Genomic DNA, 22,134 nt, shown 5'->3' on the forward strand with positions numbered 1-22,134 from the left:
AAAACTCGCAATGGCGTCGATTTTTACATCGCAAGATTGGCACTCTTCTTGTAAAATTACTCTTAACAAGAAGAAAATCTCTATATCCTAAGAATAATTATGTGAGCGCTGACCGCCACAGAGTAATAAACAATATCTTTGTCTCTCTCTCTCGCACTGTCACAGCAAATTACGCTGCATGATACATCATACGCCCTACACGCAACACCTATCAAACAGGCATTTGCACAGCCAAAAGCAACGCGTTCACATCCTAGTAAGAGACGGCTAGCTCATAAAGTTGTCCCGCCTGGAATATCCGTGACTATGTCGACTACAGCGATTGCAAATAAAGGTCATATAACTTCAACACCGCGTCTCTTTTACCTTGATGGAAATTGTTGCCCTGCAGACCTACTACCATGACGGCTCAGGCTGCATGTTGTGTGCCTACCCTCTTGGCGCTGATCAACGACGCTTAGCACCATATGTTGCGGGATAGGGGCTTGGGTTGCTGCGCGAAATACGCTTGCTATAACCCACTCTATCAGTTCTCACATTTTCTAAATTGATTTCAGTTGGTGTTAACAGAAGGGGAGAAACATCGAAAAGCTCTTTAGGGGCAGGTTCCTTAGACCAAAACAAGAGAAAACATCTTGTAAACAGGGCTCTAAAACGCATACCGTAAGAGCTATGAGCATTTGTTAATCCTCGATATTATGAAACACATCTCTTCTACTTCAGGCTCATGCTTTTCCGCATCTTTGGAGGAGACCGTATGGACCAAAACAAGAAGAAAAGTCTAGTAAACACGGACTGTAAAATACATACCTTGAGAACTATGAACTCTCCTTCACTAATGGTGTTTCGCACTGCTGAAGATGAACAGATGCTCATAGCTCTTAACGTTTGGGCCCCTTTTTCTTGATTTGTCCCATACTAGCTCCAGCCAAAATATGGAAAGCAAACTCCTTGCAATTGAAGAGATCTGTTTCATAGAGTCGCAGCTGAACAAGTGCTTATAGTATAACTGTAAAACAGATAGTGTTACCTATACTCTGTAACTAATGGATGTCACTCTTAGTTGAGCGTCACTGCTAGAAAACGGATATTTCGAGGTAATAAGGGATCGATCGATAGAATGATAATAGGAATACTTTCTAGATACAAGAATAGCAGATCACTCCTTATCGACATGTACGTCGAGGTCTGATAACACTGCATAAGTTACTAAACATGTCAATCAGAGCTCTATAAAATATGTGGCAACAGATAAATATGCTTGTATAAAAATGATTTTAGCCTTAACGTATGTATTATTTTAGTACGTGAATTACATATTCTCTTAGCAAATGAAGAATCTTTGGCATGCTCTTGCAAACTCCATGGTAAAACACCCGTTTGAGGAAGTGTGAAGTCGTGATGCTGCGTCTGTTCTTGAGTTCCACGTGGCAGATAAATATAAACAGGCTGTTTACAAAAGGATTTTACAACTTCGAAATTCATATGATCTACAGACACATTGTGGCATAAGACTTCCGCACTTACCTCGCTGGCTTACGTGATTTTCTCAATAACTACTTTGTATTATAGAGTTAAATACATTGTATGGCCCCTGTCTTCAGCGAACCTGACACATCTTGATATTTTTCTTATGAGACTCATCAAGGATATCTTGTTTGTAGCATCATTATCGGCTTCCCGAACGCAGCTCAGAGCAATAAACTACGCCGAAATTGAGGACAAAAAGGAAAGAAAAGCACCGAAAAGCTTTAGGGGCAGCTTCCTTACATCAAAACAAGAAAAAAAAATATCTCGTAAGCATGGGCTCTAAAACGCCCACCTTAAAAGCTATGAGCGTTCGTTAATCTTCGGTATTATGAAATACATCTCATCTACTTCAAGCTCTTCCCTTTCCATATTTTGGGAAGACCAAAACAAAAAAAACGTCTCTTAAACTTGGGTTATAAAATGCATGCTTTGAAAGCTATGAACTATTGTTCAGTAGTGGTATTTCACACTAGCGAAGATGAACAGATGTTCATAGCTCTTAACGTCAAAATTTTAGGCCCCCTCTTTACTGGACATTTTTCGTTATTTGTTCCTTACTACCTCCAGCCGAAATAACGAAAGCAAGTCGTTGTCATCGAAGAGATCTGTTTCATAGTGTCCCAGTTGAACAAGTGTTCATAGTATGACAGTGAAACAGATAGGTGCGCATGATTCTGCAACGATATGGACTTTGTGTAGAACCAGTGGAAGACACATTCAACCTATTTAGCTACAAGATAAAACACATGATATATTTTGCTAAGACATGACATCAGAAGCAGACTGTAAATCATATGAACAGATCTATTTTCATTTTCAAAGTTGTACAGTGCTTTTGGAAGAACACCGTATTCCCACAATACGCATGTAGAGGTGTCCTTTAGTGTATTTAAATGTACCATACACAGATCGGTTCACACTAATATAAATGACACTCTTTTGGCCGGTGCAACAATATTTCCAATCGCAATCTCACCGACACACAGCAAATACACTTAACACTTCACTTTAATGGTATCCGAAGACTGACCTTTCAGGGTCCTCATTTTTGTAAGAGTTGACCTTCAGTATCAGTTTCCTAACTGAAATAGAAGGCATTAGCAGAGCAAAGAGTGAATGGTTATCCAGAACCCTGAAAGAACAACAAACTGACGTCATCGTACTGCAAGAAACCTGTAGAAGGAGATGTACAACTTCATAGCAGAGGAAGGATTCCACGATTTAATTTGGTAATTGGTAACATTCAATCTAAATATGAATTAGTAACTTATGTGAGAAATAACGTCACTACCTATGATATCTCACCAACAACGTCAGATAATAACGGTTTTACAGGTACAGGTGGTAGGGAACTTGATGACAGCCGACCTGTACAAACCAGCAGGACACAGTTGACATTCTCCACCTCATCTCACTGTAACACCCAAATATGATCGTCGAAGATATCTTTGTGGGATATCAGAGATGTGACGAAAATGGACAAAAAGTTGTCCACAGGATAGAAACAGATAAAATGAAACTTATATACGATGAAAATACAAGGCACCCATCTTCTCCGGCCGATTGAACAGGGGCTACATACTTTATATATGCTTTAACACGTACTCCCCAAACATGCCAAATGTGGTGCGCCGTGTAGTTCTAACCAGATTTCCCAATAGTCTAATAGTTTCCCAGACGGGATTTTGCATCCCTGTCAGCCACACCTATCCAAAACCACGATGGAACTTTAAAAAATCCAACTGATCTGAATTTTTCAACAGGTGATAGAAAAAGCTACTTTCAACGACTGCAACACGTTCATTGGAGTACTGAAAAGCGCAGTCATACCGAAAGGATTTCGTAAATATGATTCTTGGCTGGAATGAAGACAGCGAAAGCATCTCTTGGAATTCGAAAACAGTTGCGATTCTGCTACTGCCTCCAATAATCTGGACACGCAATTTTGTCAAATGATGACATGATGGAGACCGTGGCTGTTGTTTGAGTTTCGAATCGTTGTGATTCATCCTCAGACGTTTTACACGCTTTCTTTATGACATGTTGTGTGTTTTATACAGATTGATTTTCCTAAAATATAAATAATACGTAATTATAAACACGCCACACACAGATGGTTGCGTTACAGATTTTCGTTGCTTGTGACTTACGTGAAACATCGGTTTGGAGTGTTTGTTTCCATAACGTTCGTCCAACAGATGTAAATGCATTCCCACTGCATTCTTATTGTTGCACACGTGAATTGTTCTCACTAAACACTTTAGATTTCTCACTGAGAAGATTTCTACCACGCACCACATGTTTTGGTACATTCAAAGAGCTTACAAACATATGAGTATCACAGATGCTATGATATATCGTAACATTTGACGATGATGTCCTATGTTTGGAAAGGATCATATATTCATTTACGCAACTGTAATGCCTTTTATATTAGTACAGAGACATTGAATTATTGAGTTGATATTTTTAAATTAATTATAAAGACTTTTTGTTTTTTTTATAGAACTGTATACGTAAAATAGTATATTATTGAATTACATTTAGCATCATGAGAATTATAGTAACATATAAATTTGCTACTTGATCTGCAGATAGGTGTACTAATATTATTTGCTTTTGAGGCTGGAAAGTAATTTCTGGAAATTTTTCAGGAAAGGGGTGTTAGCTAACTCTGTTTGTTCGTTAAGGATATAGTCTGTGGTGCTGTTTTTGTGTATGTGTGTATTTCTAATTCTTCTAATATATTCATATTGGCTCCTTTTTCTGCTAGATCGAAAATTTTTAAGTTGTCCTCAATGTTTCCCAATGAATGGTTTTCTTCAGCAATATAGGCTGCAAATGCTGATTTGTTCAAGTTACCAAGTCTTAAAGCATCAATATGTTCTTTGTATCTAATTTCAAAACTTCTGCCTGTCTGTCCGATGTAGAATTTTGGGCATGTATCACATCTGAATTTGTATATTCCTCATTTACGGTAGGGACTCTTGGAGGTATTTACATCATGGACTACTTTTTGTTGTAATTTATTGTTTGTGGAAAAGCTGATTGTGATATTTTTCTTGTTTTTATATAAGTTTGCTATTAGGTATGAAAGTGGGCCTATGTATGGGAGAGTAGCATATTTAGGCTTGGCTTCAGTGGCACACTGATTTGGCTTGAAGTGACTGCTGTGAATTGGATTTGTGGTTTTTGTCTGCATTTGGTTGTGGAGTTTTTCAATTGTTGTGGGTTTATATCCATTATTATGAGCAGCTGTTTTAATTACATTGATTTCATTTTGTTGGTCTGTGTCACTCTTTGGTACTTTTTTAATTCGGGGTAGCATCGTTCCGAAACATGCCATTTTTAGTTGTCGCGGGTGGCTAGATGACCTGCCAATACTGACATCTGTGTTGGTATGTTTTCTGTAAATAATAAATTGATGTTTATTGTTACTGCTGAAAATTTTCAGATCAAGAAAGTTAATGATTTTATTAGTTTCATGTTCAACTGTGAATTTAATATTTTTTGTGCATTTTGCTTAAATCTGCTGCTAATATATCTGTTTCATTTCTTGTACCATAAAAAAGCAAGATTTTATCATCAACATATCTTCTGTAGTAGATTATTTAGTTGTGCTGGTTGGTTGAGAAGAATTTTTGTTCTCTATGGTTGATGTAAATGTCAGCCAATATCCCAGTTAAGCCACTTCCCATTGCCAAACCATCATATTGTTGGTACAGTTTGTTGTTGAAGCTGAAGTAATTATGCTCTAGAATTTAAAAATATCAACCCAAAAATTCAATGTCTCTGTACTAGTGTAAAAGGCATTACAGTTGCGTAAATGAATATATGATCCTTTCCAAACATAGGACATCATCGTCAAATGTTACGATATATCATAGCATCTGTGATACTCATACGTTTGTAAGCTCTTTGTATGTATCAAAACATGTGATGCGTGGTAGAAATCTTCTCAGTGACAAATGTAAAGTGTTTAGTGAGAACAATTTACGTGTGCAACAATAAGAATGCAGTGGGAATGCATTTACATCTGTTGGACGAACGTTATGGAAACAAACACTCCAAACCGATGTTTCACGTAAGTCACATGCAACGAAAATCTGTAACGCAACCATCTGCGTGTGGCGTGTTTATAATTATTTAGGAAACTCAATGTGTAAAAAACACACAACATGTCATAAAGAAAGCGTGTAAACCACCTGAGGATGAATCACAACGATTCGAAACCGGTAACGGTGCCCTTTGAATAAAGGAACTGAAAGTAAATTTGTGGCTGGTTGCTGTCCTAACACCTTCAACATTTATCTACAGACACTGTACGAGAACACTGACAGAGATGTAAATTATGGTGTTAATAGAGATATTAATAGAATTCAGGCACCTGAGGATGGCAGCATGCTGTCGAAACATTCATGCAAATAAACACTAGAAAATAAACTTAAGTAAAACTGAAAGAGGTTTATTTTACAAATGTCATAGTACAGTCGCAGAACGCAATCAGTACGGTGCAACATGAACCAATATAACTTCCTTACTGTTCCGCTCAATTTGGTATCTCCGAAGTAACTCCTTCATCAAAGGCGTCGTTACTAAAACTTCGGGGCTTGCAGAGCGCCGCACAACAGCTAAACAAAACCTCGTGCCAGCGGTGGCCCCTACGACTGCGACTCTGTTTTGCCGGAACTGCTGGAGTTGGAGCAAACATATTTCGCTCCATTAGGCACTGGGACGGGCTGCGGTCGGCCGTGGCGCGTCCGCGGGAGAATTCCCTCTGATCTCTCGCGCGGCTCCCTTTACTCCTCAACCCCTCCCCCCCCCACCTTCCCTCACCATCTGCTCCACCGCGCAAAATTTCCCAACGTACACTGGCGGCCCTGGATGGGGAAATGTTGCGCGCTAAGCAAGATTCATGTCATCGTCCAAAGTTTGCTGCGGCGAGGCCGCATTTTGCTGCAAATCTCTATCGAAAATTACCGCTCTATCGTGACCCTCGCTTTACATCAAAATTATTGAGATTAAGTGAGCTATTGCTGATACGAGTTGAACAGTTGCTTATTGAATAAGACTGTATCGTACCACAATTTCTAAAACATTTGCAAATATCTTTCGCCAAGCACTAATGACGTGTGAATTTGTTGGAACCGTGCTTCTATTCCCTTTATTTGAACAAATACACTAGTTACAAGTACAAAAATTTTTAAGTTGCCGCACTGGTTATTATTCCACATTATGTTGTGCACTTACCATAGATGAAGCACCTTTAGATGTGCAGAACTGAGTACGTTCTGTCTTTTTGAAACTGAAAAGGAGACCATTTGCAGAAAATGACTCGATAATATTTTTAAGAACATGATTTGCCATTTCTTCTGTTGCTGTATGTGTGTTTGGACTGATTACAGTATTCGTGTCACCCGCAAATTAGTCAATTCTGCTAGTTGTGCATTGGATGAAAGGTCATTTACATATCTGGGAAACCATACCGGACGTAAAATTTGAGGCGCTTGGAGCCCCATAAATGATTTCTCTCCAGTCAGAAGAGTCTCTGTTGCTTACATTGGGTGACTTCATAATCACACGTTTATGCTTTCTTTTGATTGGATTTGGTATTATCTATTGGTTGGCTATACCATCAGTTTCACAAAATCTCAGTTTATCTAAGAGGGTATTGTCATTTACGTATTCAAATGTCTTAGACAGGTCCCAGAAAATAACAACTGGTGCAATTTTCATATGCAGTGCTAGTAATATTCGGTGAATGAATCCGTAAATGAGATCGTCAGCTGATGAACTCTTCTAAAATCCAAACTGTGATTTACTGAGATTATTGTTGTTGCTCAGGTGGGATATTGTCCTAGAATACAGAACCTGTGCAAAAATTTAGGAAAACTGTTTCATTAATGAAATGGATACATAGTTATTGACATCTCTTATGTCACCTTTCTTATAGCGGTGTTTAATTATGGCATATTTCATTCTCTCTGGAAAAATGCTATGAGTTAGTAATGCATTGCATATCTGATAAAAGATGCTACTTGTTATATGGGAAAAAAGTATTTAGTAGTGTGATGAAAACGCTATCAAATTCATATGAACTTCTAGTTTGTAGAGAATATATCATATTCATTTCGTAACGAAGAAATGGATGACTGAATTTTATTTAAGCTGCATATGCAGCAAATTCTTTTCATTATTCTCTTGAACGGTTCGTCTCTATATTTTCTACTACAATTAAGATGTTACTGTTAAACATTTCTATTACTTATGACTGAACATTTTTACAGCCCTTGCATTTACGTTAATAGTGCTGTACTTCGGTTCTGTGACTTCTTGTCTTTTCACTACATTCCACGTAGCCTTTAAGTCTGCTATCGAAATTACTGATTTCTGACATAGTGTGCACGTTTCTTGAAGTTTGTTTAGTAACATTTCTTAGCAACGTTGAGCAATTTTTGTAGAGTGCAATTTCTGCATGGTCTTCACTTGTTCTTGCCAACAGCTACGGATCACATTTTCTTTTCCAAGTACTTCAGTTCCTTTAGTGATGTATGGTGTTTTACATAGCTGTTCAGTGTCATTTCTGATTGGCTTATGTGGGAACTTATTGTGGGAAGTTATTTTTAAACAACCATATGAATTTATCATGCAGTATATTAAATTGTATGTCAGCATTTGGTTCATTATAAATTTCAACTCAGGTCACTTCTTTTTAAGTGTTCTTGGAAATGTTTGTCCTGGGATCATTAATTATTACGTCAGCATTAATTATTCTGCACTACAAGGCATTATCTTTCTTATTCCAGTTGTGCATCATAATCGGAGAAGGCGTTTATACTGAGTATACAGTCACTTTCTTGCTTTGAGCTTCAACAACGTAAACATTATCAATTAAGATCCCACTGCTTTTATCAATCCGTGTTGGAAAGTTAATTACTGGAATCAAATTCTAGGATACAAGTAAAGTTCACAGTTAATTTTTAGTATCAGAATTCTTTAGAAAATATCATTTGGAATTATCATAAATTTTAAGCGTTTGTTGCTGTTTAACTGACAGTATTGTAGCAAGTCTCATAAACAGCTCAAAATTTGTCGTTGGGTATCTACGAGAGCTATTTGTTTTGAAGGGTCGATCGGCCGCCAGATGGAGACAACTGCGAAAATAGAAAATTTCCGGTTTGGAACATTTAGCCACACCTTCCATCTACTTCTCTACGTAGTCGTCACTCCGACTTACACATCTGACGTAGCATGATAGCAACTTTTCAATATCCTTGTCACAGAAGATGACCGCCTGTTCTTCTGCCATTCTCTATGCTGGTCTTTAGCTCGTTGTCTATATCGATCTTCTCATAACCAGCGTTTCAAGTGATCCAAGAGATTTCTATCGGAAGGAGCGAAGTCCGGGTTGTATGCTGGCCGATCAAACACTTCACATCGAAAACTCTGCAGGAGCGTCTGTGTTGCAGCTGCAGTGTGCTTCCAAGGACAATGCCTGATGACAATATTCCTCTTTACTTGTTCTGAATTGCCGTTCGCTGAAGATTTCCGGGTATTGCCTGACCCCCCCCCCCCCCCCCCACTTGCATCATGAACCTCTATACGTCTTACTCCTACATCCCGGCACCATAGCCCGCACTTTGCTGTCACACATGACAGTTACGTTAGGTGGAATGCTTGGAAATCAGGCGCGACCCCACAGCATCAAGAAATCGAATAACAGCAGGCACTTCACTTTCGGTAGGAGATTCTGCTAAAATGTCCTAGCCATCCACTTCACTTAGAAGAGAAAAATACGTCCTGACACTATCGGCGGGTACACAAGAGAAACTGTACAACACACTTGCTTCTTCGGATTTTCATCGTGGTTTTAATCTCGCTACGGATTGTACATTATTCTAAAAGGTAGCCCTAATGTCGCGAACGATAGGACCTTGAAAAAAAAAGGAACGAAAGGAAGTACCCCTGTTACATATAGATTTTATGCAACGCAAAATGATACAACTGGCCTACACCAACCGCACGCGATATTTTCACACTCTCGCTCGCTAAGTGCAAACTAGTAGTCCTGTATCAAAAGGAAAACCAACCTTTAATGTAGTTAAATTTTGAGTTAAGTAAATCGTACAAAAGTGACTTCAGCCGCACCTGCACTCCCACCCTAATCAGTCACCAGTCAGAATATTGTTCGCGGCACTCCCTCCTTCAACCGTACAAAAATTTCCACGTACACGAACTATTTCCGATACTCGATCTTTTATGTCTCTACTGATTGGGCTACTACGCGCCCACCATAGGCAGCTATTCCATTAACATTATTAAATCAAATGTGCCCGTGGGAGTAATGAACGAAAAATAACATTTGTGAACGTCAGGCTAAAAGTAATTACGTTGATAATTTAATCCAAACTTAACCATACAAACAGGGTAGCTTCGTATTCAGAAGGCCTCACGAATGTAGTGATGTCATTTTTTTCCATTTCTTTCCGTTAAAATTCACATAAATAATATGCAAAATTTACACAGACGTCAGTTTTACGATTGCCAAGTGCTTGACTACACTGATGACCTAAAAACCATGTAACTCCCGCTAAACACGGTGGGCAGGATAGGTAACAGGGTTTTGGAAGAGGACTAAGGGTTGAGGTCAGTTTCTGCTTCTAATTGTTATTTATTGCAATTTAATAAGTCTTGCAACTAAAGCGGCACATAGTCGAAACTTTACGGAATGCAATTAATTCACAGCTGAAGGCCTCCAACAAGAAATCTAAACAAGATAAAAATCCAATTAAGATAACAATAAAATAATTGTAAAAACAACATACGCAAGGTGCAATACCATTGCCTGAAGGCCACAATTAAACTTCAAATTTTTAAAAATATATTACCATAATCTTTAAAGACAGAAGGCCGGAGTGTTTAAGCTTGAAAGATAAATTTAAAAATTAATTTTGCGAAGTTTTAAGAAAGCAAAACAAATAACCATAAGCTTAAAATTTAAAATAGCCGACAACAGATAATTAAATGCCGGCCGGTGTGACCGTGCGGTTCTAGGTGTTTCAGTCTGGAACCGCGTGAGCGCTACGGTCGCAGGTTCGAATCCTGCCTCGGGCATGGATGTGTAGATGTCCTTAGGTTAGTTAGGTTTAAGTAGTTCTAAGTTCTAGGGGACTGATGACCACAGATGTTAAGTCCCATAGTACTCAGAGCCATTTGAACCACTTTGAAATAATTAAACACCGGTGGCACTGAGAAAGCCTCCAGGGAGGCCAGTCTGCCCTCGTTCACTTAGGTGAGACAAGTGTACTTGATCCGTCTGAACACAACTAGAGGACAGCCACGGACCGACCGACGCGACTTGCTTCCCGTCAATCAGTACATGAGAACTCAAAGCTGCAACGTTACAAACGTGATAATACACAGTGGAGTATGTGTTAGCTGTCAAAATTACGTTAGTGGCCAGGGTAGGTAACCGGAACACTAACGGCCACAAGACAGAAAATTCCACTGGTGCACTCAAATCGTAGTCGACCACAATAGTTAACTGCACCGCTTGGTGGCTAAATCTCAGCAGTAGAAGAACTCGGTGTTGCTCTCCGGAAAACCTCCCCAACAGCAAACCACCGAAGCGATCCTCCACAACACGAATAGACGTTGCTTGGGTAGTTGAAACCACTACTCAAGTTTGACGTCCTGGGTCGGTGAACCACAAGCTCGTAGAGATCGGAAAGCTCCACACACGCTATGACACTGCGCAGGACCCGGCAGCGGACCCAGCCGGCTGCACCGTGCGGAGATGTCCTCCCTGGTCCGCACCAACCGACCGACTGCCTGCTGGTCCGTCCGCGACTGCTGCTCCGTCGCGACTGCACTGCTGGTGCGTCTCCCACTCACTTCCAGACAGACGACGGTGGAAATACTGGCTCGGACCCAACCATCCAGAGGAAAAACGCCCACTGGCTAAGCGACATCGCTCCACCAGGAAAGGAGCGACCCAAGTTCCAGAAGATGGTAATCGAACGGGTCCAGAAGCGCTCCGAGAACCAGTTACACGTCACCCGATGAGACAACCGACCTCTCGGAGCCAGTATTCCGACAACATTTAAAACAGGTTGTCGGTGGAAATCACACCAACCACACACACAACCTGACAAACACTTGCACGAAGAGCTGAACGATACACAACACTAACTAAGCATGCACTAAGACAAATCGGGAGTCAATGCACACACACACACACACACACACACACACACACACACACACACACAGCCGACGCATCAACTATCGGCGAGACAAAACGCGTCGTCCGGTTGGACAACCGACTGACGATCCACCAAGACCATGGCCCGGCTCAAGTGATGCGTCGTGGCAATGGTCGGGCGATCCATGTCGATGCAGTGGGTGGAGGGGGAACCAGAACTCCAGACCGGTGGGGGACGTGTGTGGGGGTGCAGGTGCGTTTGAAGGTCACTTTTGTACATTTTTCTTTAGAAACTTGAAAACTACTGTCTCTAGTGGAAATGTATCCCGTTAAAATTCAGATACATTATATTTTCTGCAAAGAAGTTCCTGTTTATTTTTTCTTTAGGATTAACAGTTCGTGAGTAGTGAGCGAGAGAATGTGAAAACTGGTGTGTGGTTTATGAAGGCCACTTATAACACTGCGGGTTGTATAAAATGACATCGGTAGGGGCAGCTGAATCACGGTGTATACTTACAGTAGAAAGGTGAACTATTTTTCAGTATTAATTCGCAAGCAAAAACGTATGGTGATGGCTGTATGAATCCTGCTCAGGGTACATAGAAACAAATCACCATACAGAACAGCTACAAGGCATGACTTCGATAGAACGAGGTGCATCGTGCTAGCAAGATCTATAGTAACGACGCCAGGAAGACTGTGTGACAAAGAAAATCTATTCGCGGAATAAACGGAGCTCGGGGCGCGCATAGCACGTTAGAGGCGGTGCTACATTACCCGGTGGCCGCGGCTCCCACACCCCGGGCTGCTGGCCCGGAGCACAGGCTGCTACTGGTTTATGCGGCTGGCTGCTTTCCAATTCCTTCTGCAGCGCTTCGCAGCCGCCGCCGTGAGATTGCACTGGAGATGCGGGGGCGGCTGTGGACCATCACGAGCAGCGCCGGCGGCTGCGCCCTATGGCCGTGTCGCCACCTCACTGCCACCTGCCACCTGCCACCTCAGACCACACTGGAAAGTGACCGCACTCGAACTTAGGCAGAAGCTGCCACAGTCACCCATCACTATTCCACACCAATCGGAACTTTTTGTCTGCCATATACACTATTGGCCATTAAAATTGCTACACCAAGAAGAAATGCAGATGATAAACGGGTATTCATTGGACAAATATATTGTACTAGAACTGACATGTGATTACATTTTCACGCAATTTGGGTGCATAGATCCTGACAAATCAGTACCTAGAACAACCACCTCTTGCAGTAATAACGGCCTTGATACGCCTGGGCATTGAGTCAAACAGAGCTTGGATGGCGTGTACAGGTACAGCTGCCCATGCAGCTTCAACACGATACCACAGTTAATCAAGAGTAGTGTCTGGAGTATTGTGAGGAGCTAGTTGCTCGGCCACGTTTTCAATTGGTGAGAGATCTGAAATTTACTGGCCTGGGCAGCAGTCGAACATTTTCTGTATCCAGAAAGGCCCGTACAGAACCTGCAACATGCGGTCGTGCATTATCCTACTGAAATGTAGGGTTTTGCAGGGATCGAATGAAGGATAGAGCCACGGGTCGTAACACATCTGAATTGTAACGTCTGCGAGGTGCCGGGGCTAGCAGTGTATTTAACACTAAATTCTTCTAGAATCGTCATATGTAAATGATGCCTTAAGCCCCCCCCCCCTATTCTAACTCCTACTTTTGCTGTTGCACATGGAGTAAGAAGAAACGCGAACTGACTGTAATCGACCCTGCAAGTGGAGTAGAAAAGAGTTTGGCACTTGCAATAATTTAATTTGATGAATAAGTTAAATAAAGGAAAGTTTCATTAACGTAGTGAGAAATGAAAGGGTTGCTCTACCGATTAACAGAATGAAACTTCTGTCCAAAATAAAAATATGATATATTATGACTAAACTCAAAATAATAAACAAAACATGTGAAACATTTACAGTACATCAAATTGGCTCAAATTGGATACTCAAATAAATGCTGTGAAGGTGAAGTTGTCCCTAAACTAGATTGTGACATTTATGACGAAGTGGTATGTGGAGCCAATTCCTTGCAACTCAGATCTTAAGAGAAACACACAGCCAACACAACATTAATTGCTGCTACAGTAGTGAGAACTCAGACAATTAACACCCAAGACAGAACAAAGTTAGAAAAGACGAACAGGCGCGCTCTGCCGAGCTCTGATTATCACCTAGCAAAATCCATAATCTGCCGGTGCTGCGGACATACATTACCAAGCTGTCTTCTTAACTGCAAGAACACGATTTGGCGTACCGGAGGCGATGGCTGGTTGCTTCGACATGCCGTCGTGGTGTTGATAATGTCGCGAGTATAGCCCGAAACAAATTATCCTGGTCTGGTTGTTCCAGACTAAAAACTTCCTAGCAATACAAATGCGCGTCTGAGGGAGACGAAGAAGGCCCGCCACACAATCACTGACGGTACAGTGACAGATTTTAACAAGCGAAGTCACACAGTAACTCCAATTAACTTTAGCCAAAACTGCTCAAGACAGACAACATAGGCCGCTTGTACGCAGAATGCTCAATTGCCAACCGTACTCGGAAAGTTACGTTGAAGTCGAAACTTCAGCAACTTCGTCAAACAGTTACAATTAAATAAAAGTATATTAGACAGCCAACAGAAGGCAGGCTGTCCAGAGCAGCGAGAGCTCAGTCTTGTAACCTAGTCCAACCGAAAGGCGAGAACCGATTCTCTCAAGAGCACCCATACAAACCGAACACAGAACATTCCCGCCACCACGACAGTGGCCGTGGTTAAACGTTCCAATCAGCAACTCGAAAACCGGCGGAAAATTCCACTCTATTGCCGAAGCACTACCATTCCACCAGTGGAGATTCTTGGCGCCAATTTCTGCGCCAATTTTGCTACGTCACGGAGCTATGCCCTGAACAAGCCAATCAGTTACGATTTTGCAGAAAACGCGGGAATTTGCCCGCCAAGACTGCCTGGGAAAACATGTCATTCCCACGCCTCGCAGGTAGCCCGCCAGAAAGTGTTTTCACTAAGTTTCTGCGAAGTAACGGAATCCCTAGCCCAGCCGCCCCTTCTGGCCCCTCTGGGCGTGTCGCTCCCGCTCTTATGACAATGTCGGCGTCTGGAAAGCATCCACTCGAGTCCCTCACACCCACTGGCTTAACCCTTTCAAGCTCAGCAGAACTCGCCTGTCATCGGACCACCCGGGTGACGAGAGACGCTGCGTGGGAAGTCTACGTGTGAAGGAATAGCAACTTTTCACCGCATGCAACTGGAGAGGAATATCGAATTACTCAGAAATATGAGCGGGGGCTCATGCCACCTCTCACGTCCGCTGTTGAAAGTGCCGTCAATGCGAACAAGAGGGGACCGAGACGTTTAACCAATACCATCACACTGGGAGATACGCCAGTATGGCGATGACGAATACACGCTTCCAATGTGCGTTCACCGCGATGTCGCCAAACACGGATGCGATGATCATGATGCTGTAAACAGAACCTGGATTGATCCAAAAAAATTACTTTTTGCCATTCGTTCACCCAGGTTCGTTGTTCAGTACACTATCGCAGGCGCTCCTGTCTGTGATGAAGCGTCAACGGTAACCGCAGCCATGGTCTCCGAGCTTATACTCCATGCTGCTGCAAACGTCGTCGAACTGTTCGTGCAGATGGTGGTTGTCTTGCAAACGTCCCCATCTGTTGACTCGGGGATCGAGACAAGGCTGCACGATCCGTTACAGCCATGCGGATAAAATGCCTGTCATCTCGACTGCTACTGATACGAGGCCATTGGGATCCAGCACGTCGTTTCGTATTACCCTCCTGAACCCACCGATTCCATATTCTGCTAACAGCCATTGGACCTCAATCAAAGCGAGCAGCAATGTCGTGATATGATATACCGCAATCGCGATAGGCTACAATCCGACCTTTATCAAAGTCGGAAATATGATGGTGCGCATTTCTCCTCCTTACACGAGGCATCACAACAACGTTTCACCAGGCAACGCCGGCCAACTGCTGTTTGTGTATGAGAAATCGGTTGGAAACTTTCCACATGTCAGCACGTTGTAGGTGTGGCCACCGGCGCCAGCCTTGTGTGAATGCTCTGAAAAGCTAATCATTTGCATATCACAGCATCTTCTTCCTTTCGGTTAAAATTCGCGTCTGTAAAACGTCATCTTCGTGGTGTAGCAAGTTTAATGGCCAGTAGTGTAGGATGTCTCATTTACTTTGAACTCTCCAGATAAATTACATACCTGAAGCAAAATTTTAAAAAAGTTACTAAGGAAAATGTTATACACCTACTAAGTGGACGTTATTTGGAAAGACTGCCTTTCTTGTAACGTCGTTCATTGCGATGATATGAAGAGCTGTACGTTTTTCACATAATGCGCTGTACTTTTTATTTGGCAATCCACTTCCTCTTCTCTAAACCCTATCCGTATACGATTCACTGTGTACTCTTCACGTAAATTCGCCGTTATTAAAAACGTTAAACGAATTAACTTTGACTACCGCAGTAGGGCACAGCGCAGCTACCTTGTGTAAGGTAACTTATCTATGTGCCGGAGATGCCAGTTAAAGCATTGAAAACGCACGGAAAAAGCACACGGTCATTCAGTCAACTGTCTTCAGTTGAAGGGTTGTGCGAGCACATTGTACATCGACGAGAAGTAGGCAGAAATGCTATGTAGAATGTTAGTTATGAGAACACTAATTGCAATAATTTCCAGTGTACCTCAAGAAAGTGTGATAGGACCATTATTATTTACAGTATGTACAAATGATGTACAAGAAAGCGTCGGATGATCTTTAAGGTTCAGAAGATTACATTGTTCATGACAAAGTGGCAACGACAGAAGACTGTATCGACTTACGGAATGACCTGCAGTGGAACGATGAATGATGTAGACTCTGGCACTTGATCCTGACGTAAATAAATGTGGCATATTTCGCGTAAATTGGCAAAGAAAGACACTACCGTATAACTACACAATTGATGAGAAATTGCTACAAACTGCATCTACCGTAAAATATATGGGAGTAACTGTCCAGAGTGACCTTCAGTGGAATGACCACATGAAGCAAATACTATGAAAAGCACATGCCTGTCTTAGAAAAATGGTTCAAATGGCTCTAAGCACTATGGGACTTAACATCTGAGGTCATCAGTCCCCCAGACTTAGAACTACTTAAACCTAACTAATCTAGGACATTACACATATCCATGCCCGAGGCAGGGTGCGAACCTGCGACCGTAGCAGCAGCTTGGTTCCGGACTGAAGCGCCTAGAACCGCTCGGCCACAGCGGCGGGCCCTGTCTTTGATTCACGGGTAGAATGCTGAGAAAATGTAACTCGTACGCGAAGGAAGTGGCTTATAAGCCGTTTGTCCGACTGATTCTATTGTTCATCAATAGTGGATCTCTACCAGGTAGGACTGCTAGAATAATTAGACAAGATCCACCGAGGAGCGGCGCATTTCGTCACGCGATCGTTTATACAGCGCGAGAGCGTTATCAAGATACGCGATAAACTTCGGTGGCATGCGTTACAAGAGAGGCGATGTGCATCGCAAGAGGGTTGCTATTTAAATACGAGGGAGCACTTTCCAGGTAGAGTCGGGCAACATATTACTTCCTACCACAGACATTTTGCATAATGACCACAAAGAAAAAATTCGAGAAGCTAGAGCCAATACAGAGTCTTATCGAAAATCATTCTTCTCATGCATCTTTCGCGAATGGAACATGGTGAGAGGGTTCAGTTACTGGTACCAGAGGTACCCTCTGTCACACACCATAAGTTGATTTGCGGAATATGATGCATTTGCTTACGGGTATATGTAGTACAGTATTGTAGTGCTTTCAAACGATACGTTCTTGATTAAAACTGTGTCATCAATAGTTTTTTTCTCGTGCTTGGAAATAGGTGTAATGCTACTAAGGCAGAGGAACTTTAAAAAGAGTGATCTGCTAACAACAACCCGTCTTCCCGGCGGATGTTTACTCGTCTTATCTTGACGCTTCCAGCCAAGGGCAACGCAATCGTAGTAAAACTCCCACCCACGTAAGCACACGGTAGCTTGAACAGATGGTTTACATGCCTAAAACCAATGTACATGGCATTCCAACACGTCAGCAGTTCCATCTTTGTCTCATACTATAGTAAGACTTCAGTCCTGACCACAGTGCTTTATTACCTTTTACAAAACCTTAGGCGTCCCGGCCAGTTACGCCATTTTCAAAGGATCCAATACAAATTTATACAAAATATCTCGTCTAAATTACTTTCATGATGTATTAGTTCATGGGATCCTTTGAAAACGGCAAAATGCCGAAATCCGCATGGTTTAGCAAAAGTTAATAAAGGATTGTGGTCCAGCTGTATTACAGTAAACAAAAAAAAAACAAAGAATAAACACACATCTTATTTAAGCTATATGTGTCTCATGTAGACTTACATCAATGGGAATGATTTCCAGAATCATGTACAGTTCTGTCCAGTGGGCGCAGCAGGAAATATTCGCCAACTAGAATTACTTCGCCGATGTTTTCTTTTTTTGTTTTTTTACCTTTGAACATTCGTTGTCAAACAAAGGACAGGGAAATACAAAGAACGTGGATAATACTTCCAGCGAAAACCCACAATATCTTAGACAGGCAGAACATTAGCGTCAGTAGAGAGTAAATGTCTGGTTAGGCATGCATTGTACTTCTGTTATTGGCTGTTATTTCGTCGAAGGTAATCTAAGCGGCAGGGCGCATGCAAACTTTCCCACGCGAATTATTACTCCATCTGGATGCTAAGAACTAGAACTCTTGTGTGGTACCAACACAATAGATTTAATGCCTTACGTGCACATGGAGGAACAGTGGGTTTTCCTGATTTGTCATCTGCCTTAACTCGTCTGGACTGACAAAAGACTTTCTCTATCATCATATTCTAATAAGAGGAACGTATCGTTTTTGCATTAACTCCCTTCAGCAGGCAGTAATGGAAGCAGCGATGAATTCTTTCATCCAATGCATTGACCAGTGTATCACTGACCATGGTCACTATTTTCTCTTATGAATGATCTTATCTGTGTCCACAATAGATTACAGTAATACAAAATGGTGGAAAGTGGAAAAAAATGTCTGTGTCATGGTAGTGTTACATGGTAGTGTTTGCTGTTACATGGTACTGTTGTTTCTGCGACTTGTGCCTCTGTAACCTTTAAATTCACTAAACTTTAAACTTCGTGTGTAAAGATATACAGAGTTTCTCAGTTTTAAATGTCCTTGGTGAGACCTACTATAAGCACATGTCCGTGTTTTAAAACCATTGTTATTCAAGTTCAGCCGTTACAGCTGATGTACCTTCCCGGGTAATGAGGGACAACACATGACAAAGATAACAGTCAGTTAACCAGCTGGCACCCTGAGACATGGCAATTGGAGTGGGAGACCACCGGCAAAGACTGCCGCATTTTCTGCTTCTTCCCCACTATAAGGGGACGACTGAAGCTAAAGCATGCGAATCCAAGTCGTGACATGGTTCACATTTTTACCAGTCACGGCCCGTACCCACCACATTTGAACCTCGTGCGCCTTAGCCAGGGATCTACCGGCACATAATGGGCATACGGGTCTCCTGAAAACATGGCACTACATTGCAACACCCTCAAACACGTAAGACATGCAACATAATACAATGAGACCCAGACAGATAGTGTGCTCTAAGCAACGTCACTGGTACGATTTCATGAACACTGCATCACGTGCATAGAGAAGAAAACCCATGCGGCAGATCTCGAGCAGACACGCAACAAGCACGACAACTGGATACTTCGTAGGACACAAACACGGGCAAAGAAACATACACTGTTGTACATGTAGGCACAGAAAATGGCCCAGACACAAAAATAAGTTCACAAACATGAAGCACGAGGAGTATAACGCATAAATCAGATAAATAACAAATTGTAAGAATAGCAGCACAGTACATGTTTGATCCAAGTATCTAAAATGCAGTTTAAATATGACAATTAAATAATGTAAAAGAAAGTTATTTATGTAAACAATGAGACAAGCATTACATCTAAGGAATACACAACGTACAGAGGCGAGGCTCGAAGTTTATGTTATGAAGCACCCACCAATGACATTCACTAAGGAAAAAAGCATCATGTACACAAACATAAAACACAACAGCACACATACAATTTAGCATAGATATACCAACACAAATATTGTAGCCATTCCACTTAGAATAGCAACAACACAAACCGTAATTTGTGTTACATTTTATTTTATCAGTAAGGAAAAAAAATCTGCAGATATCCCTTTCCTATCTTTCTATTAGTTTTTTTCTAAATTACTAACATTTATTACTTTAACGTTCCGTTTCCTACAACTAATTTAATTTGTAAAACAATGTTAATTGTTTTACTTTTATTACTCAAAAGAAATTGTGTAAGTAATATGGAAAAATGCACTCTTAAATGTAAAACTGTAAAATGTACGACCTGCTTTTTAAAATATCTGACAACAGGTCTTTAAATAAGCAATAAATGCAGTGAAATTAAATGTAACTTCATTGTCAGTAATCTGGTAGGCAGAGAAAGCTATATTTCGGCACTTTTTCCTTTTATAAACGAGGATTGTGCCCCTGTAGCCTCAAGCACCTTCAAAGACACACAGTGTATGCATCGAAACTGCGTGGAGGAACACTCGGTCGAGCCAGAATATAATGGATAGCAGTCGCCATATGCGTAGGGTAAATATGCAGAGGCGTCCTCAGAGTCCGTGCCGGACTCCGACAGTTCCTTATACTGTGCAAGATGGCTGACGTGTGCAAACGAACGGACACTGTGCGACAAATGAGATAAAATTGGGAGCTTAGCCCGCTACAAATGGCAAGTTGAAATTTTCACACGCTTGAGTCGGACCGGTTGGCTTTGTGTTCCGCTGCCGTCATTGTCAGCTCCGGGCCCAACCCCGGCCGCAAGCGGCAGCTTTCTTTTGTTTCCAGATGACTGTGTTTACACGCCACAGTTCACAGTCCGCTCCACAAACATTCCGTTAATTGCTTTTCCCACTGTGCTAATTTACAGGCCTGCACCAAGGGACCGAATTTCTATGCCAGACTTTGCAAACACCTCCGTATTTAACTTTGGCGAAACACTTGTGCAGCACTCATCCACTGCGTCTGGCAGTCTCTGAGCTGGAACGTGACACATGATTACGAAATTATGTCTTTTAACGATGTACACGCTCCCACATTACGTTAGGTTTGAATTCGCACGACAGTTTGTTGGAGAATCATAACAACGCAGTGCAAACTTATTTACTCCATTCGGTTAGAGTACACAGCTACAGTTCTTCATCACAGCTGAAAATGACTTTCCCTTGTTTTTGACTGGTTTGATGCGGCCCGCCACGAATCCCTCTCCTCTGTCAACTTCTTAGTCTCAGAGTAGCACTTGTATCCTACGTCCTCAGTTACGTGCTGGAGGTATACAATCTCTGTCTTCCTCTACAGTTTATTTCCTCTACAGTTCCCTCTAGGAACATGGAAGTCATTCTCTGATATCTTAACAGGTGTCCTTTCTCCTCCTCAGTGTTTTCCACATATTCCTTTCCTCGAGGATTCGGCGCAGAACCTTATCAGCCCACATAATTTTCTACATTCGTGTGTAGAACCACATCTCAAATGCTTCGATTCTCTTCGGTTCCAATTTAACCCACAGTCCATGTTTCAATTCCATACAATGCTGTGCTCTAAACGTACATTCTCAGAAATTTCTTCCTTAAATGAAATCCTGTGTTTGATACTAGTAGACTTCTCTTGACCAGCAATGCCAATTTTGCCAGTGCTAATCTGCTTTTAATGTTCTCATTGCTCCGTCCGTCATTGATTATTTTACTGCCTAGATAGCTGAATTTCTTAAATTCATCTACTTCGTGACCATCAATACTGATATTAAGTTTCTCGCTGTTCTCATTTCTGCTACACCTCATTACTTTCGTCTTTCTTCGATTTACTCTCAGTCCATTTTCTGTACTCATTAGACTGTCCATTCCATTCAGCGGATCATATAATTCTTCTTCAGTTTCACTTAGAAAAGCAATGTCATCAGCCAATCTTATCATTGATGTCCTTTCACCCTGAATTTTTATTCCACTCCTAAACCTTTCTTTTACTTCCATCACAGCTTTTTCGATGTACAGATTGAACAGTAGGGGCGAAAGACTACATTCCTGTCTTACAATCTTTTTAATCTGAACATTTCTTCTTGGTCGTCCACTCTTATTTCTCCCTCTTGGCTCTTGTACATATTGTATATTTCTCGTCTCTCCCTATAGCGGTACCCTATTTATCTCAGAATTTCGAAGATCTTG

This window comes from Schistocerca nitens, chromosome 7 (assembly GCF_023898315.1).
Source record: "Schistocerca nitens isolate TAMUIC-IGC-003100 chromosome 7, iqSchNite1.1, whole genome shotgun sequence".
Classification (NCBI taxonomy): Eukaryota; Metazoa; Arthropoda; class Insecta; order Orthoptera; family Acrididae; genus Schistocerca; species Schistocerca nitens.